Raw genomic sequence first — 20,504 nt, forward strand, 5'->3', positions numbered from 1 at the left:
AGCATATCGAACACAAGACTATCGAGCCCTGAGCTAAAACGATCGGGCCCAGCGAATGAGACGATCGTAAACCAAAATGGATCGTAAACCAAAATGGTTCCTAAAGCGTGTTTTCCTGTCAACATTAAGTTGCATTAAGTTTAAAATCGTTAAAGTTGAAAATAAAATAACGATGAGTCGGACCGCTAATATTTACACATTTTTATGCGATCGTTCATAGTTTCTTGGTTGTCTGGAGCGTTGCTGGACTACGCACAGCCGGGCCCGCGTGAACAAAAGTTACGGGTCTTGATGCTTCAACTCAGTCTAGGACATGCTTTCGCTGATATCTTATTATAGGCTCACACTAACTAAAGACAAACATTAAATTAAATTGTTTTGATATTGTAATTTAATTTGACTTACATTTGTTGTTTTGAAATATCAGACCTTAAAAGTGTACAAAAAAGGTGAAAAACATCGTTGCGTTGTAAAAATCCAAGAATTGTCAGCGCGTACCTATTTTTTCACAAACTGCAATGACGTAATTTGTGGACCATTTGATTGGTCAGTTTTAACGATCATAACATTTTAGTTGAACTGGTTTCAACTTTAACAATTTCAGATTTTAACGATTTGTAACGATTTTTTACCCCATTTTCCTGTAAAATCGTTGAATCTGGCCATTCAATGCAACTTAACGCAACTTAACGATTGACAGGAAAACAGACTTAACACATGATGAGACGATCGGGCCAACGCTGGGTTCGATGCCCGATCGTCTTGGGCCCGATCGTCCGTGGTCCCGATCGTCTGATAACCACAGGCCTACTACTACATACAGATTCATACAGCAGACAGTGGCAAGGACACTGACAGGCAACCAATGCTCTACTAGAGGGCCAGGCCTAGGCTAGACCGCGCCCCTCTATTAGGCCTACTATAATAGGGCCTAGGCCTACTACCTACTAGATATATCGAATTACCTACTAGCCTAGGACCTAGGCTAGGCCTAGATAGGTTTAACCATGCTGATCAAAGAATATAATCTCTAATCTAAAGAATCATTGTTAAGTTAATAAATAAAGTAATATTAATGAAAAATACTTACCTTTTTTCAGTACACACACGTGTTGTCAAAGATTATTTGTTATGAATATGATGTTGGTAGTATGTTTTTTGAAATTATACTTTATTGAGGGCGCAATCAATGTTTATCTCTAAAATCATGGACCTATAAATTAGAATTTTAAATAGATCGATGTCAAAATCGGAGAGGATTGGCCACAGTCGCATCAAAAACCTAATCAAAGGGAAACTCCGGGTTAATAAGATTATTTCTCCATGGTAAAATGGATACAAATTATATTGCTATACATTGTAATAGGTCTACAATTCTTATCCAATGCATTAATACATCTCCTCTTCCAAAATAATCTTTCATTTATAAAGAATAATTTCCAATTTTACATTTGATTTGTGCTTCTATCTTGTCCTGTTTTGTTTTCCAATATACATAAGATAATTTGATTACAACGCAAGTAAGCCTCCAGTAAGATTCCAGTTCCAGCGTATTTTACCTCTGTATTTTTTATATAATTATACTCAAAATTTTGCATTGATTTGTTTTATATTTGTATTATGGGTAGAACAAAAAGCAACTTTAAGGCTGAAAATGTATAATTGCAAAATAAGAAAACAAAAAAATGTTTATTCTAGACAAAACTTGTAACGTAACACCTATTACATCAATTAAAGTATAGAGCCAACCCTCCCAAGACACACTTCATCCAAGTTAAAAAGTATGATTTCTTAAAAACATTTTATAAAAGCAAGAAAGGAATTCTGGTCTTTAAAATGGTCTTGTTAAGAGTTTTCATGAATGTTCTGGGTTGGGAGAGTTTACTGTATTTCACAGTTAGAAAATCAATGAAGCAGACAGTGTAACACACACAAATAATCCTTTATATTGCTATACACACAAAACACAATGACTGATAAAATGAATCAAAATATAAATTATATTTATTATTACAATTTTCTTTATACAAAAATAAATCATCTTATTCACATTTTATATTAAAATATTTCATCACTGTAATGTACAAATGTATACAAAATAGCAGAGAATCTCTATTATTCTCTGACAACAAATACTCACAGCTTTATCACTTTATGCATAGAGATATTATGGTGAACTATTATATATAGTTCACTATAATATCTCTATGCTTTATGTAATATAAAATTAAAATAAACAAATCCTAATGATTGCTTGTATTAATGTTTGTAAATATTCCAGTATCGTTATTTTAATAAAGTTACTTAAGTCATTTTTCTTCTGATTAGCTTTAATTTTAACATTTTTTACTTATGGGTACTTCCCATTTATTTTCCCTTTTTTATTATTTAATTTCATATTTTCTGTTTGTTTTTAAACTTGACTGCAACACTTTTTGTGTCACTGATTCAAAGGTGAAAGGTCAACAAATAAATAAAAGGGTGGGTCATTTATGCTAAATTGAAATCTCATAACAAGAAGAATAAAGTTAAATTTTGAAGTTGTAACATAAAATGAATTCTTGCATTATCGTTTTTATGCTGGTAGTTTGTTTGCATTTAAAAACAATTTCCCAAAAATGTTAAGGGCAATTAAACACATACATAGCTAATGTTATTCAAATTCATTTAAACAAACAAATACTAAATTAATATAAAATGGAAACCAATAAAAAAAAACCAAAGCTTTAATCTTACGGTTGCATAAAATATGTATAATATAATACTGTATCTGTACAAACAATGAGGTATGACACGCTAACACTACATTGACAAATAAACGGCTGCTCATTGTTCAGACTATAGTGTACTACCTGCATTGTGGTATTATAATGCATACACTGAGGTATGACATGCTAACATTACATTGACAAATAAACGGCTGCTCATTCAACTATTAGTGTACTACCTGCATTGTGGTATTATAATGCATACACTGAGGTATGACACGCTAACATTACATTAACAAATAATGGCAGCTCATTCAACTATAGCGTACAACCTGCATTGTGGTATTACAATACATACACTGAGGTATGACACGATAACATTACATTGACAAATAACGGCAGCTCATTCAACTATAGCGTACAACCTGCATTGTGGTATTACAATACATACACTGATGTATGACACGCTAACATTACATTAACAAATAACGGCAGCTCATTCAACTATAGCGTACAACCTGCATTGTGGTATTACAATACATACACTGAGATATGACACGATAACATTACATTGACAAATAACGGCTGCTCATTCAACTATAGTGTACTACCTGCATTGTGGTATTACAATACATACACTGAGGTATGACAGGCTAACATTACATTGACAAATAAACGGCTGCTCATTCAACTGTTAGCGTACAACCTGCATTGTGGTATTACAATACATACACTGAGATATGACACGCTAACATTACATTGACAAATAAACGGCTGCTCATTCAACTGTTAGCGTACAACCTGCATTGTGGTATTACAATACATACACTGAGATATGACACGCTAACATTACATTGACAAATAACGGCTGCTCATTCAACTATAGTGTACTACCTGCATTGTGGTATTACAATACATACACTGAGATATGACACGATAACATTACATTGACAAATAACGGCTGCTCATTCAACTATTAGTGTACTACCTGCATTGTGGTATTACAATACATACACTGAGGTATGACACGCTAACATTACATTGACAAATAACAGCTGCTCATTCAACTATTAGTGTACTACCTGCATTGTGGTATTACAATACATACACTAAGGTATGACACGCTAACATTAAATTGACAAATAACGGCTGCTCATTCAACTATTAGTGTACTACCTGCATTGTGGTATTACAATACATACACTGAGATATGACACGCTAACATTACATTGACAAATAACGGCTGCTCATTCAACTATAGTGTACTACCTGCATTGTGGTATTACAATACATACACTAAGGTATGACACGCTAACATTACATTGACAAATAACGGCTGCTCATTCAACTATAGTGTACTACCTGCATTGTGGTATTACAATACATACACTGAGGTACGATGCATATACATTATTGCTAAAGAAACGGCTGCTCATTCAAGATAGACAATAGTGAACAATCTTGCATTGCGGTATTAGAATAATATTATATATAATAATATTACAGTTATATCGTTAAAGACAGCTCAATTCGGAAAGTTTCTAGTGATTAAACATTTCCACAAAAAAAAAACCAGTAACTGAATGGCTTTAAATCTCATTAGCTGCAATAGGTCATGTGAAGTGTGTAAAGTAGTCAAAGTATTCCCTAAATAAAAACAGTAAACATGAATGGCTTTAAATCTCATTAGCTGCAATAGGTCATGTGAAGTGTGTAAAGTAGTCAAAGTATTCCCTAAATAACAACAGTAAACATGAATGGCTTTAAATCTCATTAGCTGCAATAGGCCATGTGAAGTGTGTAAAGTAGTCAAAGTGTTCCCTAAATAAAAACAGTAAACATGAATGGCTTTAAATCTCATTAGCTGCAATAGGCCATGTGAAGTGTGTAAAGTTGTCAAAGTGTTCCCTAAATAAAAACAGTAAACATGAATGGCTTTAAATATCATTAGCTGCAATAGGCCATGTGAAGTGTGTAAAGTTGTCAAAGTGTTCCCTAAATAATTATTATTTCCATTATTTCTTTTTGTTATTGCAGTCCATTGTTTATTTGCATTGTTATATCAATTGCACTAATGTTGAACTATAAACCACTGCAACATCACCTCTACTTTTACTCATCTTTTAACAACTTCTCAATGGATTCAATTTGATCTTCACTCAGCAACCCTCGTGATTCCAGATCCAAAATTAAACTCCAGCTGTCTGCATACTTCCTAAGGACAGGGAAGTTGTGTTGTACATCAAGATTTTTTATATCTGAGTCACTAAGACTTTTCCCCATATTAAAAATATTTATTGTCCGTCGTGAAAATGATGCTACCTTACGTTTCTTGATATTCTTGAAAGCGGGAAGTTTTTTTGAGACAGATGACTCAAAGCCAAATTGTTCAGTTTTCTTGATTGCATCATACAGGACAGTAAGATCTGTTTGACTTAATCGCCCATTTGCAGATAAAAAGGTTAACAAATCAATTGTACTGGTAACCCTTTTCAACTCTTCAATGTCTATTATTTCTATAAATAGAACTTGTAGCCTGTTAAGGAGTTCACGTTCATCAAACCATTTTGCAAAGTCTCCAATCAACTGTTTAAAATCATCCTTTGAGAAATCTATATGAAGAAAAACAGGTTTCATATCATGTAATGAATTCAGTATAATATAGCAATCATTTGAATCATAAATTATCTTGAAATTTGAAGAATATGGTTATAAATATAATTTTTTAGTGGTTTAGATCTATATTCAGCTCTAGAAACAAGAAAAAACAATTAATAGCTAATGTGTTTTATTCTTAACTTAAGATTAGATATTAAATGTACTCTAGTAACTTACCTTCACTTTGTCGACTCAATGATGTGCCCTCATTTTCATCTTCACTACTGCCTATAATTAACACAATAATTAGTTAGGATTCTATTTCTCTACTTTATAGGCATTTATTTAAACATGGAATGTCTTTTTACAGTTTCTTTGCTGTAAAATTGCTGTATATAGATATACATTATATACTGTACATTATTGCATATAGCATATAATAGGCACAACTTAGCACTATAAGCGTATAATAGGATGGCATACATTAACATTTTCCGATCGTATGTTAACGTACGTGCATGTAAAAAAAAAAATTAATATCAGTAAAATGATAAAAATGATCACCTATAATTCGTCAAAGTGACGAATTAAATTCAATTTTTTTTTTGTTATTGCAGTCCATTATTTATTGCACTAATGGTGAACTAAACGTCATCTTGATTTCTTTTCATCAACACCTCATCTATTTTGTCTTCACTTAGCAACCCTCGAGGAACAAAATCCAAAATCAAACTCCAGCTGTCTGCATACTTAAAATGGTGACAAGGAGTTCTTCATGAAGAAATTAGAGTGTATTACTTAATCTTCACTTAATCTACAAGGCGGCGGAACGTTTTTGATTATTATATTTACTATACACTAATACAATATTATGTTGAAAAATTCTGAACTTAATCTTATTATATCTTGGTAACAAGCAAAAGTCTAAAAACATAAGACTGAATACAAGTTGTTCTAATGAATATTTTTTCTGTGACTGGAAACATTCTTATTTACCATTTTAGCAAAATGTGACCAAAATGGATTTATTGACAGATATACAGTTTCTACTTTTAGCTATGTAATATACAGATATTGCTTTTTATATCAGTATATTATAATTATAATATTTGAGATCCTCCTTTTAATTTAAATATACTGTACCTAAAATTAAAATCAGGTACAATTAATCAAGTTCGGAGTACGCATTTATCAAGCAGATATTTAAAAAAATTATTAAAGAAATTATTCAATGGGAGACTTATTGCTTGGTCTGACTGAGTTAAAGGGGAGCATGACCATAAAACAGACAATTAATTGATGAATATTTCAAAGTTTTGGTAGATGCAAAAGAACGGACAAATATTAGTAGTTAAGCTTGGTTCTCACTACGACGCACCGCAAGGACGTAAGCCGCAATGCAAGCAAATTAATCATAATTATTAATTGAATAATATATTTGTTTTTAATTGGTCAATTTGCTTGCGTTGTGATTTACAGCCTTGTGTTGTGCTCTAGTGGGAACCAAGCTTTAAGATGGTGTTGGTTGACATTTCTGGTGCACCAGCAGACCATACTCTAGGATAGTAGCAGAAACCTATTGTACAGCCACAATATGGGGACAATTTTTTGCTACAGAAAAAATAATACATGTTTCTGTTTATTGACACTCGGTTTGCTTTAGAAATGACATTGGTTTGGAATGTTCAAAATTGTCAATTAAGTTTAGTTTAACATTTCAACTTTCTCGCTTTTAAACAAGTTTAAAGGTTTAAAAAGTTACACTTTCTGGTGATATACATTAGTAGCTTTTAAACATTAGATTTTATTTGGTTCTTGTCAGCCAAATTAAATAAAATGTCACTTTGCAACATTACATATCATTTTACTTTGAATACCAAATTACAGTATTGTGTTAACAAGGACGTTCTTGTGCTGGGATCATCAATCATCAAGTTATACTAAAAGAGTGTTCTTCAATTTAAGGCGCATATGACATTGTACACATGTGCCACAGTGTTTGGCATCTATGCCTACCTATAACCAGGGAGGTCACGGTGTAAAAATAATAATATTAGCTCCCTGCTATAATCGAGTAAATCAGAAATAAAAAGGTTTTCTGATGCTTTAAATGCCCTAAAAGCCAAACGGTCACTGAGTGGCATGATTGGTGACAAACCTGAAAGAAAGTATATTCATTTAAAAGTCCAGAGCAACCTGTGGTGTCCTGTTACTATTGTAAAACAGTAATGATATTATATACCTCAAGATTAAATTATGAGATTTGAATTTAGTCAAAATCAAACAGTAGTTTAACCCTTGCCATATTTACCTTGTTCCGATCGATGCTTTCGTTTAATTGTCTTTGGGGATTTTTTCTCACCTAAATGTGGATAAATTTGTAATAAATTCATTGATACAAACAGGCCTATGTTTAAAAGTAATTATCAATTAATAATTATAAAATTTCTTTTGCAAAAAATACATCTAAACAGATATGATAACAGTGTTCTTAAGGCCAATTTACACAGACAAGCGGTAACGGTACAGTAAGTGGAAAACCGTGTAGCTTGTCCATATAGAATCTGTATCTATCCTGAATGGAAACCGCCCGTCCGCGTTGTGTGTAAATGGTCATAAGGAGTATCATAGATTCTATATTTTTATTACCGTTACCGCTTGTCTGTGTAAATCGGCCTTAAAGCTGATAAAACTAACTATTTATGTGTCCATAGATTTCCTTTGGGTATTTGTTGAGTTATTAGTGATACAACAATATTGTTTAAATAATTGTGAGCAGTTCATTTTTTTTCATTATTGCCTACAGAACATTGTAAACAGTGTTTATGAAATATAATAACATAATTTTTTGGTGATTGAGTAAAGGGTGCCTGAAATTCCTGATTTTAATTTCAAATATCAAAAATGTCTAAAAACATAAAATTAACTTTTGTATACAGTATTGCTTTTAAAAATAAATTTTAAAATTTGTATCGGATATATTATTATATTTGTATTATATATATACCAAAATAGAATTTTATAATTGAATAAATTAGAATTGTTGTACTGTACTGAAGTAAATAAATTTTTTTTAAATAATTTGAGATTCTAATACTGAATAGTTTATAACAGTTTGTGTGTATGGATATATTACAATCTACATCATTACCAAAATAAACATAACATACCTGGATTTGAACTTGCTGTCTCACCTTTAACAAATCAAATAATAAAAAAAAAAAACAAAAAACAATAATTATTTCAATGCTAGACAAATTACAGATTCTTTCTGGTAACACTATAGCTATACTAGTGCAAAAGGATCAATGCTTATTTAAAAAACGACAACAACATGAACTTTCAATTGGGAACAGTTAGCATATATATACTTACAAAACACTTTCACTGGAGGAATATCATTTGACTCTTGTGAGAGTAAAAAGTTTGCCTTTAGAAGATTTGTTGATGTATTATTTCTGAAAAAATTAAATGTCCTTGATGGGCTTTCACTCCATAGGTATTCAGCAGTGATAATCTAAAAATAAGAATATTTTTAGAAAGAAAAAGTACATATTACAGATCCAAAGCATTGCAGAAAAGTATAAATAGTATTTTACTTAAATTATTGCTATTTTATTGTACTTGGTAGTTTTAGTGGCAATCAATCTTTGATCATACACTCATGAACAAGGTATGGATTGGAAGATAAGCCGGACAATTTAGACCAGATAGCGAGTTTGTCAAATGTTGCTTACAGAACAGTAGACACTTTCGTGATTGTGGGAAAGAAACAAAGAAAGACCGTTTCGTTTGTAAAGCAGAATCAGTCGTAGCTGACTGGATAACTATTGTAGGAGATCAATTGGATATAGCAGGAGATATTTTTCATTTATCTTTTAAACTACAGTAGTAGTGTTACTGCAAGCATCTGTTTAATACATATTCTTTAGCATCAAAAGCTTATACAAATATTATGTTATCACAAATTGTGAAAAAATGTTTTTACATTTAATTTAATAAAAAAAAATGGACATACTTCTTTTTCATCTTCTACTTGCCATTCTTGGTTTGGAATCGCAACACTGATTCTAATGTCTTTATACAAAGAAAGAATATTGTCAGGTGGTTGTAAAAGTTTCTCACCACATTGTTCATGCTCTTTTTGTATCTTCTGAAATACATAAAATATAAAATAACAACACAAAATGAACTAGGCACTTTATTTTACATTTACACAATTTAAGCACCAAATGTGCCCTTTTTACATAATCATAACTGAAGCAGAAATGTCAGAATGGCAGTGCGGTAACTAAATTTCTATGAAGTTATGATTATCATCCATCCATTTTGTCCAGGTAAACATGTCGGTATGATGCATCATCAAATGTAGAAACTTGTGGAATGTTTATAATTTAAAAATCTATGAGATTGATTTTTCTTTTTCAATTGAAGCATTATGCCATTTTAAATTAACTTCACAAACTTTGATATTTACTTAAGTTAAAACTGTTATCTACCAATACATCATCTCCAAATATAAATAAAAATACATTATCAATCAGTTGATCTCACTTCAAATATTTTTAAAAAAAAAATTGTCAACTATACTAAAAATATAAAATTATAATCATTTAAATACAAAATAATCCAAAATTAATAATTACCCTTTGTTTTCCAGGGTTCCAAAGTCTTAATCGAAGTTGATAATTATTTTCAAGGCTCTTTCCAAACACTCCACACTTTAATCTTTTCTTAGCATGAATAAAGTTTCTTACATGACCCTCAAGTGCAAAGAGAGAAAAATGATTTATATTGATACAACATCGACCATTGTTTAAAGTGAAATTAATGTCCTTTTCATCACTTTCTAATGCTATTTTTCTCCATTTATCGTGAAAGTGATCTTTAACAAGTAAAGTAAATTCCCAATTCTCTTCATTTACAGCATTGTGTGGAAATGACAGTAAACATTGCTTGTTGAAGATGGTGCCTTCTGGTCCACATTTAACAATAGGTGATATAATTGTTTCATGACGATGACGATATACAGGCATGTCTATTTCAATATTTTCAAGTGATATGTTAACTGATTTCCCTTCTTCAATTGCTCCAGGTTGTATCTCCAACTTTATGTCTTCATCTTTAAGATGGAGAGTTTTGCCTTTAGAGCTCACAATTAACTCCATTTGATCTGCAGAATGAAAATGACATTACTTTAAGATTTATTGTCCCCAAAAATATGAAAAATGAAGATTAATAAAATCAGACTTTGAATATAGGCTAGGCAATCTAGCATTTTGAGTGAAACTAATTGCAATTAAAAAAATGACAACCTTTAACCTCTCAACCTTTCTCAATGTTTGCATAAACAATGTAACTAAAATGTCCCTAGAGACTATGTTTTGCTCTCAATGACTCAGATACAGGTTTCCAATAGTCAGCATAGGACAACTTTGTAATTCCTAAAATCATACCTTTGTCACACACCTCAAAAGTATACAAAATAGTAGTACAATTGTTAGTACAGAGGTGTGATGCTCAAATTTTGATCTCCTCATCATATGTGGCCATTTAAAAAAGAAAAATCTTTGTTTGCAATTTGTTTCACTTTGGGCTGTTTTTTTAGCTAGATTCCCTAGCCTAATAGGTCATTATGCAGTTTTAATAATGTTATTCACACCCGTAGAAAAAAAAACCAACACAAATAATAATTGATGATAATATAGTACAAAAATATTTTTTTAGGAGACAATACACCTGTAATGTTTGTTATAATAGCAATTGCTATAATCCTGTTCATAACACAATGTAAGATTATTGTCATCTCTTATATTTACATACATGAAAAAAAAACCACTTTTAATTTGTTTTAGTTTAATATCAGGGAGATTAGCCACTATTTGATAGGACAGTGATTAATTTACTATTGATACAGCAATCCTTGGCCACATGTGCCTAAATACATAACATAATATTTAGACTATATGAACAATATTATGCCATGGCTGTAGCCAGGATTTTTACAGGTGGTTCGTTTTTTTACAAAAAAGGCAAAAATGTTCAATAGCTAGGCATACTATCATACTTTCACTGATCTCTAGTTTAAAAAGAACACTTCATTTTGATACTTTTCACTAAAAATGATTGTCTATTTTCATCAGGCATTTCTTTAAACATGGCACATCTTCACAAATAATGTTGTGAATTAATTGTTCAGCACAAAATATCATCAAGTTTTATCTTTTCCATCCATTTCCATACAGTATATGTTTTCAAACTGTTACAGATCTAACTTACTTTATTTCCTTTTGAAAAACACAGACTAAATACAGTATATCATACCTGATGAACTTGATGTCTCAAAATCACCTGCAACAAATAAAATATACAATATTTCAACATATTCTAAGAAACAACAAATTATATATGGTAGGATACATGCTACGCCAAAGCAAGATAACATTTTGATTGCTATTGTGAAGGCAACAATGTACTTTTTTTAATTTTATGAATAACAAATTATTATTATTATTTATTTCATAATAAATGTGATGTAAATGCTACTTAAATTGTTTGCTGCAGGTTAAACACTTACAAGACACGGTAACTGGAGGAATATCATTTGACTCTTGTGAGAGTAAAAAGTTTGCCTTTAGAAGATTTGTTGATGAATCATTTCTAGTAAAAATAAATGTTTTTGATGGGCTTTTACACCATATGTTTTCAGCAAAGATGATCTAAAAAAAAGAATAGATATACGTTTAGTACTGCACTTCTTGGAACAGAACATTTCCCAAGAATGTATTTAACAGGTATTTCTACATTGGGAAAAGTATTAATATTTATTACATTTACCTAAATACCACCATTATTTCTCTTTGATAGTAATGTGTAATCAATCAGAAGATTGCTCCAGATATTACAATAGGGAAAGGGTTCTTTTAATAAAAAAATAATATCTATTGTAACATCTTAATTTAAGAGACATTAACTCGTGAACACGGTAATGGTAATGTCAGCATATAAAAGTATCCAAGTGAGTTAGTATTATCATTTTTACAGTTACAAACTGAACTCATTTAAAAGCACTATGAGATGAGAGTGCATACCTTTACTAACAATTATTATAATTATAATGCATAGATTTTTCCCCCCAGAAATTTGATTGTTTACTCTTTTCCCATCTACTCTAAACATGTGACTAAGAAAATTGTGATTGGATGAGATTATTATCCATTATTAATTATTATTATATTATCACTTATGCTGAAATACATTTTTCTGGTTTTAATTCTTATAAATTTTCTCTTCTTTACCATTACACATTTATTTATTCTGAGTTTCTCTATTCCTATTTAAAAGAAAACTACAATGAAATATACGGTTCATTTCTCAGAGCAATTATCAGAAGAACGCAACTCAATGGGTAGAAAAACCTGAAATAATGGGGAAGGGGAAAAATGGAATCAACTGCATGCAAACATCTGTTTACTAAATTATTGATTTGTTAATGATTACAAATTTATTTTTAACAAAATAAATGATCATACTTCTTTTTCATTCTCTACTTGCCATTTCTGGTTTGGTATCTCAACACTAATTCCCATCGAGTTATACAAGCACAGTATATTTTCAGGTGGTTGTAAAAGCTGCTCGCCAAATTGTAGCTGCTCTTTTTGTATCTTCTAAAATACAATGAAAAACAAAACAGCACAAGATGAACCAATCAAATTTGATGATTTTAAAAAATCTAAAAATAAGATTGTTTTCCTTTTATACTTTTCAAAATGTTTTAACCAATTGAAGCCAAGATAAATTAACTTTACAGAGTTAACATTGTTATCTACAAAAACAGGTTCTATAAAATACATTATCAAACAGTCAAAAAGTAACAGCAACCTATCTCCTGTTTCCTAGTTAAAGAATTGTCAATATTGAATATACAAATGAATACTGCATTTTGAAATTTAATGTCAGAAAAGAAAGTAAATAAAATCATAATCTGATTCAAGTACATTTCTATAAATAAATTACAAATTAATAATTACCCTTTGTTTTCCAGGGTTCCAAAGTCTTAATCGAAGTCGATAATTATTTTCAAGGCTCTTTCCAAACACTCCACACTTTAGTTTTTTCTTAGCATAACCAAAATAATTTTTGTTAATTTTACCCTTAAGCGCACAACAAGTGAATGAAATAAATCGTACAAAACATTGACCATTTCTTAAAGTATATATCTGATTTTCATCACTTTCCAACAGTATTTGTTTCCATTTATCTTCAATGCGATCTTTAACAAGTAAAGTAAATTCCCAATTCTCTTCATTTACAGCATTGTGTGGAAATGACAGTAAACAGGGCTTGTTGAAGATGGTGCCTTCTGGTCCACATTTAACAATAGGTGATATAATTGTTTCATGACGATGACGATATACAGGCATGTCTATTTCAATATTTTCAAGTGATATGTTAACTGATTTCCCTTCTTCAATTGCTCCGGGTTGTATCTCCAACTTTATGTCTTCATCCTTAAGATGGAGGGTTCCACCTTTTGAATCCACAATTAACTCCTTTTGATCTGCAAAATATTATTTTAATGATTATAGAGCATACAAATAATGAATGTTTATGAGTTGGAAGGTGAGAACATTTCACTGACTGCTTTATTTCAAATAGGCAAAGCTAAATTAAATAAAGCAGTCAATCAAATATTTTTTATATTCAACAAACACAAAATAGTTTTTATTTGTTTTATAACAAGTCTACTGTTCTAAAGTTAACTTCTATACGAATCTTCTATGAATTCATTGCTTTTATCTTAAATAATTGTCCAAGGCTAGGTTGTGAAGGTAGGTCATTAAAAAAGGTAGCACTCCAATTTTTGACATGGAGTACAGTAATCCAGTCCAGCGCACACTACAGATTGATTTTGTTAATACGGATCAGTCAACCAGTACCTTGCATGGTAAACAACACAGAAAAAAACTGTGAGTCACTTACATCATATATTTCGTAATTGTTAACGTTTTATATATAGATTTAAAAAAATGCATAATTTGACAGGCTGGTGCAGCTAGTCATGAAGTAGCCACTCTAGTTCCGCTGTATGAATTGTGTTCCTCATGGCTAGAGCGGCGCTAGCGTGTCAAATCATGCATTTTAAAACTAAATATATGATGTAGCTTAAAGTTTTTTAAAATAATGAAGATTTGGAAGTAACATTTGGTTGAAAATGAAGTACTATGCCTGATTCACCATTGTATCGCAGACTGGGAAAAAGTCATTTAACTCAATGAACAATGAGTGAGATAGTTTCAGAAATGCCAAGGCCTATTTTTGGTCCTGTTTTGTATACAATGATACACAATTGTTGGAGGGCATATAAAATATGAGATAAAGATATGCATTGGTTGACATGCAGATAGTTTAGAAGGATAGTCACTAGTAGAGCCATAGTATAAAGAAAGTAAAAGTAATTTCTCTTTACTAAAATTCTATTTAACTAGATCGTGTCCACAGATGGTTCTTGGATACACAGTAATTTCAGCATCAAACAACTGCCGATTTCAAATGTAAGTACCGCAGGACTATAAATACATTGTCGTTTTCAGAAACGAATAAATTGACATGATGATTAATGAAGTCAACTAAAATTAGCACCCTGGGAATTAGGCCTACTTCCGAAGGAGAAACTTGTCTTAAAAATGAGTCCAAATTTTTTATTTGAACTCATTTAAACAAACCCAATTTGTGTTTTGTATATAACATTACAGTTGAGGGATGGGGAAGGGGATGGGGAAGAGGATGGGAAGAACAATTTTTAAATATATTCTTTATCCACTCAGTAACGAAATATTGTTTTAAATGTTTTATATGCCTATCATACCACTAAACACAGTAAAACATTTACAATTTAATACTTTTTAAAAAACTGTCCCTGTTATAGTCGATTGAAATAGTAAAGTACACGTAACGATACACCGCTACAACGTCTATATTTTTTATAATTATTAATTAATACAAACGTTGAGAAGCAACTGTCAGTAATAAAGTTTATATATCCAGCAGTAGAGCCTACCCACAGTCACAGTAATAAATGTTCTTTGTATATGTGTTTATCTAACAGTAACCACATTCACAGTAAGACCAAAAATGGTTAATACGTACAGTATTTACAATATTGTCAAAGTATTGCAATACTATCTCAGTTTTAAGTTTATTCTCCAAGGGCCCATAAATTTACCTACTTGTGTTAAACCAAGGGCCCATAAATTTACCTACAAACTGGGAGTCTGAGAGATTGGAATGTTCCATTCATCGCAAATCAATACATTTGTATAAAGGTATATTAAATCTATCAAAGTAGTATTTCTTTTAAAGAAAATCGGCCTGTCTTCAACATTATGATACTGAACTCGAGCTGTTCAACCGGTTTTCAACTATTAAAAACAATTATCGTAGGAGGAGATAGGAAAATGCGAAGCATCCTCTTATTATTGTGTGCATGTATTTTTCAAGAGGACATCCATTAGACAGTGTATACCATGATCGGAAAACACCCCTATTTGGGGCAAATCGTTGAACCTAAATTCGTTTTAATTGTCAATAACTAATTATCTAACTCAATTTAATTAGTAAACAGGGTTACATCAGGTGGTTAAAATCAGTACCGAGATTCTAACTTTATATACCATCGAGTAAACATTCTAGAAATAACGCGTGATTTACCGAATTTTGCCCTTACGTAAATTTGTATATAGATAAAAATTTTCTTAAATATAATTATACAACATACAGCTGACTCACCACTTTCTGTTTCTTGTTCTTTAACCTTCATTTTCTCAAATTCTCTTGGAAATTGCTCACTAAAAGGAGTTAGTACATCTGAAAAATTACCAAAAAAAAAATATATAACACATATTTTCCATAAGGCCAAAAAAAAAAAATGATTGTGTTGGCCACGCCCGACCGACCCTAAACTGCCGAAAATGAAGGTCGGCTTTTTTTTTTTTTTTTTTTTTGTTGTTGAGCCAAACGGCAATTTTGAAACCAAATGGTGAAAAAATATTGTCTTATTTGCCAAATTGGCGAACATATTTCACCTCCGCCGGACGTGTAAAAAAGAAGCGTGCAACCAACCGTGAATCAATCACGTGATAACCGGAATACGCGATTATTAATTTTTGGGGGATCCAGGTTAAATAAACACTTAGATTACACAGTGGTTGAGACAGGTTTTTAATAGTTATCACATTTTTAAACACCCTCATAATTAATGGACTCTACCAATGTTGATCTGCAGCAAAAGAACAACAGATCGTACATCGCACGAGGTTGTTGATGCGGTGTTTTTTGGTTTTACTGTACAGTACTACGATCCCATTACGGACTTGTTAAATGATTTAAAAGGCATGGATTCGCCAAGCAAGTAGGCCTATATACGTTTAATAAAAATGTACCTAAGATTGTCGTAAGCTCTTTTGTTCAAACTTGTTATTTATATAGCGATAATCCATCCGTTCCGGCATGCACGCAAGGCTTCTAGCCGGACCTCTAGCCTCGATCGATCGATGTCGCTGGTGGGGAATTTCCCCGCGATAAGAAATCGGCGAAATATGGCTCATAAAACGGCCTAAATTTTAATGTTACATCTTTAATGCCAGTGTAATTACGTATGGATAAAACAATATAAAACTCAATATTTTTCATCTAGAATAATATGTTAACTTGCGTAATGTAGCATTAACACGGAAATAGTTTATTTCGATCTTGATTGTTTTTGTTGGCTTTAAAAATGGTAGCTAGGGCTAGCCTAGGCATTTTTGCCTCAAAAAGCTAGGCCTACGTTTATTTAATAAACCTGTTTTAAACTTTTGTTGAAAGAATTATAGCTAGCGTGAGTCTAGGGTGCTATGAAAAGTGTTTAAAAGTCTTTTTGTATCAATTGTGTAAATTGTTTATTATTTTGCCGGCAACACATTTTTGGTCTGAAAAAAAAAAAAAAAAAAAAAAAAAAACTTTTCCTACCGACCTACCCATTTTTAGGATTTACCCAAAACGTGGCCAACACAATAATTTTTTTTTTTTGGCCTAAAAAGGACAATGTTTAAACTTTTGAATGTCCCTGCTCTTATGATTCTTAAACTCACCATGCTGTGACCTAAGAGGTTTTGTTTTCTGTTCATCACTCGTCTGTTTCTCAAATTTTGTTGAAAATTGCTCATCAACAGTACTTGGTAAATCTAAAAAAATACCCATAACAAAAATATTACATATTATATATTTTCATAAAAAAACACTATATTAAAAGTCACAGCTTGGCAAAACTCTTGAATTGTCATATGGTATATTTTTTTTCAATGGTATAAGGTTATATAAAGGCTCTGTGTGATACAAAGCCTTGTGAATGTGCACAAGCAATCAACTGTACAAAAAAATGGTAAACCTCATTCATTCTGGATATACTATAATAATAATAATAATAATGTATATTTTTAACTAAAATGTATACAGTTAACAACTACAGTTATTAATTATGTCTTTAAAAAAATTGTGGAACTCAAACTCATCCAAACATATAGATATAGATATATAAATTATATTATGCAACGGTTTTTGACAGCGATCCTGAATCTAAATCGTTGAAATTCTAGCAACATACGGTTGATTAGGATGGTTTCACTGGGTAAAGTGAAAATAAAGTAATCCTGAAATTAATAACTGGTATGATTAACAATTTGGCGGTAGGAAATGTGATTAAAACCATCTATCGTAAGTTTTCAATATGCCTTGAACTTTTTAAATGTTTTTATTGATATTCTGTTTCATAACCAGCAACCAATTTTGTTTTTATACCTGTTTTTTGTGAAAACACAATAAAGATAACTTGAACCATTGTTTAGGCTGATGTACAACAATTTTGCCACTATAGACTTGGAATTGCACCTTTAAAGGCTTACAATAAGGGAGCTTTTCTGGTCCTACTAAAACACGCTCAGAAAACGTGTCCACTGTTCCCAGTCGTTAGTTCCCCATTGTGTGTGTACTCTAAACGCATCAACACAGGGCAGAACCTGCAGATGTGAAATCTAATCACTTTTGTAAATAATAATAAAAAACACTTTTAAATAATTGTTCAAAATGTATTTATTGCTTAAAATAAAACTAACACTCTGAATGCTTGTATAATATAAATATTTTGTAAAATATACACTTTATACACTTGGTAGAGCTTAGTTATACTTTGAAGGGCTTGGTGTTTAGAAGAAAACCGTATACTTACTTGGAAGTGGTTTTCAATTCAAATGGTCAGTGGAATAACACAATTGAACACAATTGTCAAAAAGCAAATAAGGCACTATTTACAATCAATTAATAGCAAAAGAAAATACCTACCAGAGAATATATGGAACCACATTTTAAACATCAAAGTTTACCAATTTTAATTTACGTGAGTGAGATATGGGGCTTTTCGAATTCATCACAAATTGATCATTTACATACACGTTTTTCAAGATTTATTTTAGGCATTGGAAACAGCGCACCCAGCGTGGCTGTCAGATCAGAATTAGGCAGACTATCCTTAAACATTGATTGCTTTATTTCTATTATTCATTATTGATTACAAATCATTGAAATGGATAAAAATAGATTTCCTTTTAAATGTTACATGTTTCAACTAATAGAAATGAACATTGTTGGGCTAAACAAGTGAACGATTTGCTTTGTTCCACTGGCTATGGCTACGTCTGGTACGATCAGAAAGTTGAAAACTAATATAAGTTTATTAATGATTTTAATCAACTTTATAATAATAAATAAACTGCGAGCTACTTAGGTAGTGCATTGTTTCTCTCATTTTATCATAATTTACCATAAAACGTACATCTAAGACAAGGAATAACCTGGTTTAATGTTTTTAAAGTAATATTGCATTATTTTTACAAAACGTCGAAAATGGTAGGGAATGGGTCTTTGAAATAGATTTTTAACTCTTACCTAATGGTTTAATCTTGTATGTATTGGCTAAGAAAGTTCCTTAGACTATAAAAGTTTGTTCACTTTGTCATACATTACTATCAGTTTTGGTTCTGTATTCTCAACCTTTTTTAGTAGGCCTACACCAAGCCAATGATAAATATTTGCAATTAAATTCAATTCGTTTATGCAATATTCAATAGATATTAAATAAATATTCTCCACACATATTAAAAATACATAAAATAATAATTATATAAACATGTAAGATAATAATTAATAAAACATAGTACGTGTGGAAGGAAACCTTATAAGTATAAAACTTTAAGCCTCCCAGAAAAAAGTAACAAGTTGGAAAGAAAAAGAAACAAAATATGAATGCAATATTTTATTATTCTGTGTGTACTCTACTGAAAGCTCATTAATTTATAACAACTTTTTAAATTATTTAAGCGTTTATCCTCAAATATTACTTATTATTTTGTGCCTATTTGCATAAGAAGTTGTAAGATAATACAATTGTAGGAGCGAAGGTAAAATACATATGATACATATGATGCTAATTTATTTTACATACAGAGAAATAGTATTCTTAAGCTGGCTTAAAAATGTGTGGAGAAAATTCATTCATCATGGAAACAAAAAATGGGATTTAACAAGAAAATTAGATTTTTATATTCAATATTTATCTCCTCCTATCGTAAATTGTTTGGTTTGCCTCGAATGCGAATACAAATTTTAAATAATAGCATTATATATAAAATAGATACATTAAAAAAAACAAAAAAATATTCTACATTTACATATATATGCAAATTAATAATGTTCAAATATTCCTTAACAATGCACATCCCCTTTTGATAATATCATTGCCAATTTGTCTATACATTTTTATTCATTTTATTAATTTATTTTTTGTATGTCTTATTGTAACTAGTTTATAGTGGGCCTACTATCACAAGCCCCTTGGGGTTTCTTGGAGGTCCCTTCCATCTTCATTAACAGATTTAATATTCTTTATTTTTGTTATTATGTGTATTGTTTTGATGTATTGATGAATAAGTAAATTGATTTGATTTGAAAAAAGACCTTCTAAAAAAAAAGTAAAGTGTGGCCTAATTTATTCAATATTTTTATTTCAAAGGAATTTTGAAGTTTATGTTTTTGTGTTCCTTTTATCGCAATTGACAAAATCATTTTTCTAATTTATTTGCATTTATTTCCAAATCATAAAAAATA

Source organism: Antedon bifida, chromosome 3, assembly GCF_963402885.1.
Source record: "Antedon bifida chromosome 3, ecAntBifi1.1, whole genome shotgun sequence".
Lineage (NCBI taxonomy): Eukaryota > Metazoa > Echinodermata > Crinoidea > Comatulida > Antedonidae > Antedon > Antedon bifida.